The sequence below is a fragment of the Pelophylax lessonae genome (assembly GCF_965119305.1).
Source record: "Pelophylax lessonae genome assembly, chromosome: 9".
Lineage (NCBI taxonomy): Eukaryota > Metazoa > Chordata > Amphibia > Anura > Ranidae > Pelophylax > Pelophylax lessonae.
The window spans coordinates 224,567,951-224,580,660 of record NC_138776.1 but is presented as its reverse complement, the minus strand read 5'-3'; the positions used below and the strand labels follow the sequence as shown (position 1 = coordinate 224,580,660).

The 12,710-nt window shown below is 47.6% G+C and overlaps 1 protein-coding gene across 5 annotated transcripts in view; it reads left to right on the top strand.

The window, feature by feature from the left end:
- Positions 1-618: 618 nt before the first annotated feature.
- The window catches only part of LOC309562497 (catenin delta-1-like), a 707,773-nt gene continuing 695,681 nt past the window's right edge, over positions 619-12,710 (top strand). For 4 of the 5 annotated variants that reach the window (XM_082266730.1, XM_082266729.1, XM_082266728.1 and 1 more), the window contains exon 1: positions 619-756. The gene's annotated coding sequence lies outside the window, so the exon portion shown is untranslated. The remainder of the gene's footprint in view (positions 757-12,710) is intronic. The other variant, XM_082266731.1, reaches the window with a different exon arrangement.

Below are 12,710 nucleotides of genomic sequence, written 5' to 3'. Positions count from 1 at the left end.
AAAAACCTAACTATCCAATTTCTTTTCAGGTGATGCAGAACTAGCGGACGGGCACAAAAAAAATGTCGATTTTGTGCCCGAAACTCCGCTTTAAGTAGACAAAAATCCTTGCATCGGCCCTGGGGCCAAGCAAAGGTACACCACTCCATCAAAAACAATATGTTGGAAATTACAATAGAAAGAAAAAAACGCACACAAACAGGCTTATGAATGACACACATTAGCGGTTTTGTCGTACATAGTGTTAAGGCGAGCTTGAAGGGTTTGAAAATTGCGGCAGGTATTCCCGACATTGAAAAAGGCATGCTTTTCATTGCACGTATAGGTGTACCCGTCCGCACTTGGAGTTCACATAACCAGTAACGTGGCCTACACACTACTCCCTTCAAACAAGCTGGAACTGTCTGAAACACTATATTAACTATAGCTCTGTAAAACGAGTGACTTGACAATTATTCTTCCTTATATGGTCTTTACCTATCATTCTCCTCCACAAGGTCTATTACCCCACCCCTCCCGCAATCTCAGCAATGTGACGTGCATACCACCTCCTTCTTCCTCTAATTGTACAAGGTACAAACTGATTGGCTTCTCCTAGAATTTTTTCTTTCGCGTAAGCCGAATGGCAGACGATTGGTGACGTCAGTACCAGGGCCTGGTAGGGCGGTTTCGGTTCAGGCGGCAGAATTGGGTTTTGTGACTGCGTTGGACGTCACTGAATTCGGCTTGACGTCAGGAAGAGATCCAGACAACACCGTATGTAGAGCATGTTCTTTGTGTCTGTTCGTGGTTTATTCGTTGAATAGTCATGTTTGGCAGCCGCGCAGGGTGTGTTGATAGGCCTGTAGAAGTCAGCTAGCACTGAACAGTCGTCTGTCTGTAGGTTGGTGAAGCTTTGTAATTGGCCTGTTAAAACTTCAACCGAAGTAGTAAGCCCCGCTACATGCACGGTTTTGTCAGATCATGAATGTGTTTTGTGCTTTGATGTCCAGCGGTTAGTTACCTAAATCAGACTTCGCTTGCATGTAGGAGGTGATTGCATATATTGCATGTAGGGAAAGTATGGGACAAGTCAAAATTGAAAGCCTATCTAAAGGCTTAATGTAAAAGTAAAGGCAAAACTTGTTTTCTTCCCATTTTGGATAGGGTATCAGTCAGTTTACCACTTGCAATCCCGTTTCGCAAATTTTTTCTTTCCTTCCTGCCCCATAGTTAAAACATGAATGGTGGGAATTCTCCCCAAAGTAGGGGGATTTCTGGTTGTCACCAGAACTAGTGTCCCCATCGGAACAAGTCTTATCTATTCCTGTTCTGGTTCACTATGGGGAAAGTGACGGCGGTAAACGGCTAAGAGATGTTAAAGCAGAGTTCCACCCAAAAATGGAACTTCCACATTAAGACCTCCTGACCCCCTGGCATGTCATTTGTTTTTGTGGGAGGGGGGGAGCGGGTACCTAGATGTGACAGTTCTCCTCCCCTCTCCCTCCCTCCAATCTTCTGGGACACATCACAGGTTCCAGAAAGTTGCCCGTCCACTCAGGACGCGCAGCGCGATTCGCACAGTGCACACCCAGCCGTGAAGCCGCAAGCTGTCACAGCCGGGTACACACACTAGAGATGCTGGCGCTGCGCGGAGAAGAGAGGGAGAACCGAGGCTCCTGTCGGCCGCATCACTAGACCGTGGGACAGGTGAGTGTGTGTTTTATTAAGAGTCAGCAGCTACAATTTTTGTAGCTGCTGACTTTAAAAAAAAAAAAATGGGTGGAACTCCGCTTTAAAGCGGACAGAGACCGCAATAAACAGATGTTTTTAATTCCAAATTTTTTTTTTTTTAAATGGCTTATATTTACCTCCTTCCTAAGCCTATTCTAAAACTTCACTTCTACATGTAAAAATTACTTGGAACCCCCAAACATATGTATTTTTTTTTTTTTTAGCAGAGACCCTATAGAATAAAATGGTGGGTGTTGCAATTTTTTATTTCACATGGTATTTGCACAGCAGTTTTTAAAATTGCAGTTTTTTTTAAAAAACAAAAAAAAAAAAACATTCATTTAACCACTTCAATACAGTGCACTTTCACCCCCTTCCTGCCCAGGCTAATTTTCAGCTTTCAGCCCTCTCACACTTTGAATGACAATTGCACAATCATGCTAGACTGTACCCATATGAAATTTTTATAATTTTTTCACTCAAATAGAGTTTTCATTTGGTGGTATTTAATCACCGCTGAGTTTTTCTTACAAAAAAAAAAGAAAAGACAGTAAATTTTGAAAATTTATTTTTCTCCTGCACTGATGGGCTGGTACCTATAGTGCTGCCAGTCAGTGCCTTGATGAGCAGGCACTGATGAGCACTGATTAGCAGCACTATGGGCACTGATTGGCAGGAGTTTAGGAGATATTTGCAGTGCATGCAGCCGATGACGTAATCGGCACATGCGCTCTGAAGAAACGGCCAACCGTGCTGTTTCTTCAGAGCCCAGTGCCGTGACTGGCGGCTCCCGCGCGCATGCGCGGGAGTGACATTACGCGGCTTCAGCCAGTAATACTGCCGGTGTCCGCAGACCCGGAAGAAGACGGGTGAACATGGATGCGGCCAGCAGCGTAGGCTTCGTTGGAGGTAAGTGTCACATAATGTGCTAGTATGCGATGCATACTAGCACATTATGCATTTACTTTGCAGGGAAGGAAAAAAGAGAAAAAACATTTTGAGGAGTTTACTTCCACTTTAAAGTTCTCCTCCATTTTTGACTTGTTAAATGACTTTCACATGAGGTCTCTGTTTTACAAATGCGCCTGCATTTGCACAGTGGGACAGGGCGCTTTAAGTTTTTTTATTTATTTTTTTTTTTGTACTGATTTTATTGCCATCACAAGGGATGAGCAACAACCACCTTCAGCACTAATCAAGTGGCTAATTAGCCACTCAGATCACTTCTACATTAAAGAGAATCACTGGCTAAAAAGAATGGTACCAGGATGATGCCTGTAGGTGCAGGCATCGTCCCAGTATAACCACTGAAACCCAAGGACATACAGGAAATTTTTTTTTTTTTTTTGTGATAAATGGTTAAAAGAGAAGTTTAGGGGGAGTACAGCATTGGTACCCTGCTGACTCTGTACTGAGAACTGAGCTTTCAAAGACTGCTGGTTGCTCAGTTCTTCCCTTTGCTTTGAGCAGAGAGCTGGTTACTGTCAGTCAACGGTCTCTGCTCTTCCCCTCCAGCACTCACTGGAGCACTGGGCTGTGCAGGGTGTGGAAGCAGCTGGCTCAGGCTTTCAGCTGTGCACTTCATGCCCCGTACACACGTGCAGATTATCTGAAGACTTTTGTCTTCAGATCTACCTTTTCTATGTAGTGCAAGGGCCTGCCGGATTGCATACAAATTGAAAGTGTTTAGGTTTGACCTCATATTATATGGTTTTGGTTAGGGATGCACCGAAATTTCGGCCACCGAAATTATCGGCCGAAAATGAGCCTCTCTCATTTCGGCCGATAATGGGTTAACAGTGCCGAAAATAAAAATGGCCGCCGTGGGGAAGGAGGAGGGCGCAGCGCAGCGCAGGGCAGGTTTCAAAAGTCCCGCCTCTGGCCGGCCGTCCGCCTCTTAATAATGTCCCTACTACTCTGTGCATTATGAATGGACATACTAGGCGGGGGGCGGGGAGAGCGGCCGCTATAGAGAGAACTATTGTGATCCTTCACTGTCAGCTCCTCACGTCTATGTATGAATGAGAACTGAACTGAGCTGACACCGGGCGGGGGGGCGGGCGGAGCGGCCGCTATTAGCTGTGACTATGTGAGAGTTTCACTTCCCTGACAGGCACGTATCTCCGCTGACAAGGAAGAGAAGCTCTCACATAGTCACAGCTAATAGCGGCCGCTCCGCCCGCCCCCCCGCCTGGTACACACAGAGTAGTAGGGACATCATTGAGAGGCGGTGCCGCCGGCCAGAGGCGGGACTTTTGAATGCAGGAGAGGACACCCGAGGAGGAGGACGCTGAGGCAGTGGGGGAGGGGGGAGGGGAGCTGAGGCAGCTTACCAATGCTATTAGTATTATGAGGCATGAGGGGTTAATGTATTGTCACTGCTGGTCACTCATCTATTAGTGACTGACCAGTGGCAGTTAATTAACCCCTTTTGTGCTGCATTAGTGCAACCAGTGTCAGTGTTAATTAACACTGGTTGCACTAATGCAGCACAAAGGGGTTAATTACCTGCCACTGGTCAGTCACTAATAGATGAGTGACCAGCAGTGACAATACATTAACCCCTCATGCCTCATAATACAAATACCATTGGTAATTAAATTAACCTCTTGCCAACCCATCACAGTACATATACTGTGACAGGGTGGCAGCGACAGGTGTAGGTGTACGTCGCTGCCTGTTTTTGGTTTATGTCCCTGTTCTATCCATTTCAAATTTTTTTGGGGGAAAAAGTCATTTTCGGTTTTCGGCCAAGGGCATCCTGCATTTTCGGTTTCGGCCCAAAATTTTCATTTCGGTGCATCCCTAGTTTTGGTAAGTCTGCAGACAAAAGTCTTCAGATAATCTGTACGGGGCATTAGTCAGGATTGATCCAGAGCCTGGAACAGTTGAGTGACGTCAGTTGTCAGCAGGCTTTAGCCCGCTATCGACTGCAAATCGGATACAGGAGTGCAGAACAAACTGCGCTTCTGTGATGCATAGGAAATGGAGGGCCAAAAAAAGCTTTGGCGTTCTTTTTTAGTTTGTTGACTCCCGTTCTAGCTTACCCTTCACTTTCTGTCCCAAAGACATAATAGGTGAAAGGAAATCTCTCCAAAGTAAGGCACCATTTACATTATGACAGTAAATGAACGAACATTGCCTTCTCTTCAAGTGGAATTCCAGCTTAACACTAGCTATGCTTAAAAATGTCCCCCCCCCCCCCCCGCCACCTATCCTGCCTAACCTGTGTAAAAAGATGTGTACACTTACCTGTTTTTAGTCCATTCACATTTCCCCTTTGTCAGTGATGTGCAGCTGCAGGGGAGAGCTTGACAACAGCTGGGAATTCCAGGAGCCATGACAATGCTTATAGGCTCCCATGTCCCAGCCATTGCTGCCGCTCCCTCTTCTTCCCTGTAGCTACTGCTCACTGACATAGGGAAGCTGTAACTGCGGGATCGCGCGACTGGAGTGGACTAAAAATACACACTTGTTTTTTTTTAGTACACGTTGGCAGGAGGAGAGGTAGGAACATTTTTAAGCATAGTTAGTGTTAGCCTGGATTTCCACTTTGATTGCACCCCAAATGTGACAGCTAGATGCAAGATGCCCTAAACCCCGGGTCCTCAATAGGCGGACTCATGGCGGCGTCTGGACTCAGACGTGCTTGATCTTGACCGCGGCGGTCTATGCTGAAGCTGCCTATTCCTTTTTATCACTGGTTGCTAGATCACCGGCCGTCGGCGTCTAGCAACCAGTGACGTCACATGCCCGTCACCCAGCATTCACAGCGGAGGAGGAACTTATTCCTCCTCGCGCCTAAGCACCCCCGCCGTGCTGCATTCCGGGAGTTGTAGTCCCCCCGTAGTAGTCTGTGGACACATGGAGCTGAGGGAAGCCAGGCTTCGGCGGCAGGCGGTTAAGAGACATCTACTCGGGGCACTGTGTAGCCACAATGAGAGACTGCTCCTATCCAATTCAAGCTGTGATGTCAGGAATGGGCGGGGCTGCTACCCAGACCTGCCCCCTGTGTCAAGCAACACGTGCATAGGGAAGAAGGAGAAGGAAGATATGGCAACGAGCAACAGAAAGGTATTTTAGAAAGGTAATCATGTGGAAGATTGGGCACCTTTGGGGAAGATGAGGAGAGGTGTGTGTGTTGCAGAGGTTGTAGCAGTTGGGAAGAGGTGCAGTACAGAGGCATTTACGTACATTTGCTACTATGGACAGCTTGGTATGGCAGTACTCCCGATTTTTAACATTGGCCTCAATGGGAAATCTTTTGACGGTCACTTTTCCGGACCTCGGACTGAATGAAAAATTTGTAAGTGGACCTTTCAATTTTATATTTGAGTACTCCTGCCCTAAACGGTGAATGAGCTACTTTGCCCATGCATAAGGCAGTCTGTTGAAATGAGTAGGCTACTGAGTAGGCTACTCTGTGTGTAGTGTGCCAACTTGCAAAAAACACACAGCTGCACAATATAGAGTGAATAGACCCTAAGAGCTTGTTTATATTTGTTTAGCCCTCTAAAGAGTGATCATCAGGTGGGTCACTTTTTTGAGAGTATTTTACTGGCCAAGAGGAGGCATTGTTACCTCCTCACTGCCTGATATACCCCTGAAAGTCTTTACCGCTACACTGCAACCGCTGTAGAACTGCCCTCCAAAATGTGACGGGATAATTTTGTAAACCCTCATATAGTTGCCTTTGCAGCTTAGGGAGATATACTAAGGCCCGGTTCACACTCGTACAGCAAGCGATTAGACTCTGAGAGCACATGTCGCATGACATGTAAAAATCTGTTTCCCTATGATAACCGTCCTAACTGCTCTGTCTTGGCGGTCCAACTTTTGTAAAGGTTCCTGCACTACTTTGGTCCGACTTGGGTCCGATTTCAGCTTATTGAATCTTAACTGATCCGACTTGTGACATGCGACATGTACTCAGAGGCAATGTAAAATTTATTGCCTCCCCCCAATGCGAATGAGTATTCGGCCAAAAAAAAAAGTGTAGTGTAAGAAAAACAGAAGGCAGTTTTGACAAGTCCTTTTATTAAAAATGAAAATGTCCTTTGTGGTAGCTCCAGCGTCAATCACTATGGCTGCCGCTGTACCGATTTTCATATATAACTATGGGGCGTGGCTATGCAGTGACCCCGCCTCTTGTGACATCACAGGCCCCTCATGCCCGGGGCGGTGACATAAAAAGGGGCGAGTTCTTCAGGTGACGTCCCCACATCGCTACGCCCCATATTTCTATAAGAACTGTCAGACACCGGCGCTGCCAGAACGCCAGAAGATTTTTTTTTTTTTTTTTAATCGGGGCGGGGGGTGGCCATTGTGATTGACATTGTAGTTGCCACAGGGGACATTATTCATTTCTAATAAAGGACTTGTCAAAAACTGCCTCCTGTTTTTCTTACACTGCACTGTTTTTGGGGTAAATGGTATCGTACTCATTCACATGGGGAGGGGGGATCTGGAGAAGGGAAGAGACCCATGTCCTCATCAACAAGGGAACAAGGTGCTTTAGGGTGGGGGAGCTCTGAAGCACCCCCCCCCCCCAAGTTGAGGGCATTTGGCCTGGTATGGTTCGGGAGGGGGCTTTGTCTGTCCACCCCCCTCCCCCCTCCCTTTCCTGGCCTCCCAGGCTGCAGGAAAAGGGTCAAAGAAGGGTCTGGTATGGATTTTGACGTGGAGTTTCTCCTCAAGACCCAAGTTGCACTCATCTCAAAGTTGGATCATAATCGAATCCCGTTCAATAAAGTCGCATGGAAGTCGGATCGACAATCGTGCAACTTTCATGTCAAATGTGAACCCAGCCTTAAACTGAAGCATGCAAAATCTGGTGCAATTGTACATGGTAGCCAATCACCTTCTAACTTCAGCTTGTTTATTTAGGCTATGACCATAAAACCTGAAAGCTAATTGGTTTCTATGCAGAGCTGCACCAGATTTTAAACTCTCAAGTTTTAGTAAATCAATCTGTGTTACTACCGACCCCCTGTATTTCCAAACTACCTTCTTTTCAAAGGGGGTCTTGCATTATATACTTGTTACGTACTGCGAAACTCTACTATTTCTAACCCCTGCCCTGTTGGTGAGTGTTGTGGTAAAATTGATGCAGGCATACATTTTAGTGCAAGCACAGCAACACTGCCATTAAATCTAAATGCAATTTTTAAAAAGTCTATTAAAAAAAAAAAAAAAAAAAAATCAGCACTACAGAGCGTCCGCTTTTTTTTTTTTTTTAGAGAAGTGAAGCAGCCATTGTTGTGTGGGGGTACTTTGCCTGCGCATCTGCGTCTCGGTGGGCCCCCTCTTCCCCTTTCTAGGGGGCTATGTCCTTTTAAACCTTTTATAGTGGGCGACCCTTGGGTCTAATAGGTGGTCCTTTTGTGGACTTTTCGTTGGCGTATCCTTGCGGGACTGTAGTCGGCAACCTCCCCTGCTTGTTATGTTCTCAGATTGAGCTTAGCATATAGCGACTCTACTGTGTCATCGTCCATGCACTTCGGGTGCACTGCGGTGAGGAGGATTCCACTTTTACTACACATGCAAGGGTGCCGGTGGATGCACTGATTGTATCGGTGCGGAAACTTAAAACCTGGGGGGCGCTGGTTCCCTCGGGACCCACAGATCCCCTAAAAGTGGCAGAGTTACTCCCTTTTCCCCCCTACTGTGCCAAAATTGTCGCGAGTCAGTGGAGTTGTTCTAAACGCAATATGGCGGTGCCTATGAGTTTCGATAGGTGGTATCCCTTGAATAGTCTCTGCTGAGTACGTGAGCAGTCCCACCTGTGGAGGATCCTCGCATCTCCAGGCTGAATAATTCTGTCCTATTTTCGGTGGAGGAGTTTCCGGTTTTTAAAAGATCCTTTTGACGGGAGAGCCGAGACTTTGGTCCGTCACGTCTTCTGTGGCTGCTTTGGTCCTTAGGCCGGTGTTCATTCCAGTGCATGGTGTAGGGATCGACCGATTATCGGCAAAGCTGATATATCGAGGGCCGATATGCACTTTCCCTGATATATCGGAATCAGCACCGGAGGTTACCGATATTGCCGATTTTTCAGGAAAGTGCTTGTACCAGAGTGATGCCCGCAGCTAGAGGCATCACCCCAGTACCGGCATCCATAGCCGACGGTCGGCTGTCTTGCAATGACAGCCGATGCGGCTGAGAAGCATTTCGGCTGTCATTACAAGGAGCTGGGAGGGGTCATGACATCACTTCTGGGTACTGGCGCCAGATTTAAAAAAAAAAAAAAGACAGCATTCAAAACAGCCAAACTTGGCGTTTTGAATGCTTTTAAGTGCATAGGAGGGGTTTGGGGTCTTTTAGACCCCCCAGATCCCTCCACAAGAGTACCTGTGAAGTTTTAAAATTTTTATTTTTTTTTAATGTAAGAAAATATTGGCCGATACTGGCAATGAAAAAACCTGTATTGGTCAATCACTAGCATGGTGTCCCTGACTTTCCCAAATGGGCATGCTTTTGTGCCAGGATCTGGAGGGGGGAACAGATTCCTCCTGCTTTCGCGTAGTTGGAGGACTAGTTATTTCAGGGTTTGCAGTTAGTCTGTGATGCCTCTCTGGATGCAGCTCCTCTCTGGGCTGTCTGTGACAACAATGATCCTTCGGCGCACAATATGGCTAAAATGCTGGTCTGCGGACCAGACTTTCCAGATGGTCTTATGTGATCTTCCCTTGGGAATAGTCTGTTCTGAGCCCCCCTGGAAAGGTCTCCTCCGGAGGTTCCATGAGGGCTTGGTCTGGTATGCCGATGGGGCCTTCCAGACCTGCAAATAAAAACCCCCTTCTGCCTGAAGGGGCGCTCTCATCCGTATCTGGGATGGGGGAGGGCATCTTTGCTTTTTCCGGACCCGTGGATCTCCCAGTTTCAAGACAAGTGCCTGTCTGCCTGCCTGACAAGTGACGAGCTGTTCCGGTCTGGCTACAAGATCGAGTTTTTGGTCTTCTCCTGAAGAGAGGTTCTTTCCTTTCAACCTTCTTTTTTCCCAGGCCGCCTGTGAGGTTTTTTCATGGCGGTGCAAGCCTTGCTACTACAAACGGTGATTGTTCCAGTCTCAGAATCGGAACGTTTGTTTCATGTTTGCAGGTCCTAGGAGCCTACGGCCACACCACCCTGAATGCACCCGATCTCATCTGATCACAGAAGCTAAGCAGGGTCGGGCCTGGTTAGTACTTGGGTGGGAGACTGCCTGGGATTACCAGGTGCTGTAGGCTTAAAGAAAAGCAAGATATGTCCAATTTTGGACCTCAAGCTCTGAACTGCCTTGTGCGGATACAGACGTTTCGAATAGTCTATTCGTGCGATAGTGGCAACCCTACATCAGGTGGATCTTTTGGCCTCTATCGATATTAAGGACGTTTACCTTCATAATCCGAGATACATCGGTCTTCTGCATTTCCTCCGCTTGCCGTGGGCGAGGAGCATTATCAAGAGGTCTCACATCGACTGCTCTGGTTTTTTCGCTAGTGCTGGCCCTGGTGTTGGTATTGTTGTGCCAGCGGGGATTGCGATACTGGAAGGAACTGGATGATTGTGTTCTGCAAGCAAAGTCTCCGACTGCTCTGAAGGGCAACCGGGTGACTACTATGGGGGCTCTGCAGGGGTTTGGTTGGAAATCTATTTTCCGTGGTATTGGCTATGGTTTTGCCACCTAGTTGGACTATCTGGGTCTGTTCTGCACTCAGCCTCAGCCAGGATGTTCCTCCCATGGGACGATGTCCACACGAGACATCTGCAAAGAGAGATTCTCGACATGTGTGGCAAGAATCTAGTGTCTAGACAATCTGATCTGGTTGAGCCAGGTTACGAGAGGGTCCCTGACAGGGTGGCTTCGCTCCCTGGTGTTTCGACAGGTAAATCTTTCTTCCTTCCCCTGTACAGGGCGGTGGTTACCACGTATGCCAGCCTGTCCAAGTGGGATGGTGTTTTTTGGCACTGATTGTGCTCAGCGGGTCTGGACTCTGGGAGTTAATAAACTGGTCATCAGTTGTGTCTCCAGTGGGCAACTCCCAAGGTGGTCCTGATGGCTTCTCGTTTCAACAGGAAAGTGCTTGGGTTTGTGACACGGTCTTAGGATCCTCTGGCCCACTCCACAGACGTACTGGTGGCTCTTTTGGGACCAGTATTGTCTGATATACGTCTTTCCTCTTTCTATAACTTCTGCCAAGACTCCTGCGTATACTCAAGGCAGAAAGGATTACGGCCATCCTGGTGGTTCCAGACTGACCTAGCTGGTTTTGGTATGCAGATCTGATACACGGTTGGTTGCCGATGCTCCTTGGAGACTTCCTTTTTAGAAGAGATCTGTTGGCTCAAGGGCCAATCTTCCATCTTGCCTTAGGGTCGCTAGCTTTTACGGCTTGGCTGTCGGAAGCCAGGTGTTGATGACTAGAGTGGTCTGGGTCTGACGTCCCCCCCTCCTCGCCCGGGTCTCCCGTCCCACTGGGAGACTCGGTACGGAGAGGGAGGGGATACCTATCTTCATGCTACAGTGGGACGGAGAGGAAGGTGAGCGGGGATGGGAGTGGAGTGTGTGTACGGGGAGATGGGAGGAGATGGACACTGATACCTACCTAGCTGTATAGGGATCAGCATGCAATGCTATGCAAGTCCTCTGCTGGCCTCTGCATGCGCTGGTGACAACCCCCACTACCTGTCACATGTTACAACCTCCACTATCTGACAAAACAAGGCTGGGGGGCAGGACTACATGAGGCGATCAACACATACACCAACCTAGAGTTCTAGAAGGGGTGATCGACACCAGTTTATGGAGATCTGCACCAGTATAGCGTGATATGCACAAGTATATGGCGATCTGTAGCAGTTTTATGGAGATCTTTTCCAGTATGCCAGGGTGGGGGCATTTACTGGTCATATCTCCAGCCCCAGAATGGCCACTTCAAAGTGCATTTGTGAGGGAAGAGTTGTGGAGAGGCAGCTGACCAATAAAAGGGGGCGAGTGCATGTACTGGAAGACCCAATCAAAGCCGCATTCCATGCAAAAACCCGGAAGTGATGTCATGACATCACTTCCGGATACTGGCACCACAGATTAAAAAAAATGACAGCATTCAAAACAGCCAAACTTGGCGTTTTGAATGCTTTTAAGTGCAGAGGAGGGGTTTGGGGTCTTTTAGACCCCCAGATCCCTCCACAAGAGTTGCCTGTCAAGTAAAACAAATAAAAAAAAAAAATAAATAAATAATAAAAAAAAATGTTTTTTTTAAATGTACGAAAATATCGACCAATACGGGATGAGAAAAGTATCGGCAACGAAAAAACAATATCGGTCAATTGCTAGTTTCCATTGCCCTCGTGGGATCTCATCTTGGTGCTGTCGGTTCTTCAGTAACCGCTGTTGGATAATATTCATGAGATTCCTCTGCTTACATGTCCCAGAAGGTGGTCTTTTTGGTGGATTTTACTTCTGCACGTAGGGTGTCGGAGCTGGCAGTTTGTCTTGTCCACCTTATTTGGTGATTCACGGAGATAAAGTGGTGCCTCGGCCCTGCCAGTCGTTCCTTCGAAAAGTCGTCTCTGGTTCCATTTTTAAATAAGGCATGTGTTACCTTTTGTGTCCTAGCTTAAGCACCTTAACTTCCTCCCATCCGCGCTACAGCCTATGTACGGCTGCAGCGCGGACTCGAATTTTCGGGAGGCCGTTTTTAAATGGCCTCCCAGTGACACTCCCCCAGATCGTGGTGAATGGCCAATCACAGCGGCCATTCACCAAGTGATCGGGCCGTCCAATGAGCGATGATCTCATATGTAAACATATGAGATCATCTCTCATCGCCGGCGCTCCTTCCTCACACGGAGCCTGCAGTGTGAGGAAGGAGGGGGAGCCTCACAGCTGCGGGGACACAGGAGACTGTAATCAGCGCACTGTTCACCAGTGCCCTGATTACTAAAGGTAAAAACACACACACATAGTGCCCGCCATCAGTGCCCCCCATCAATGCCCACAATCAGTGCCCATA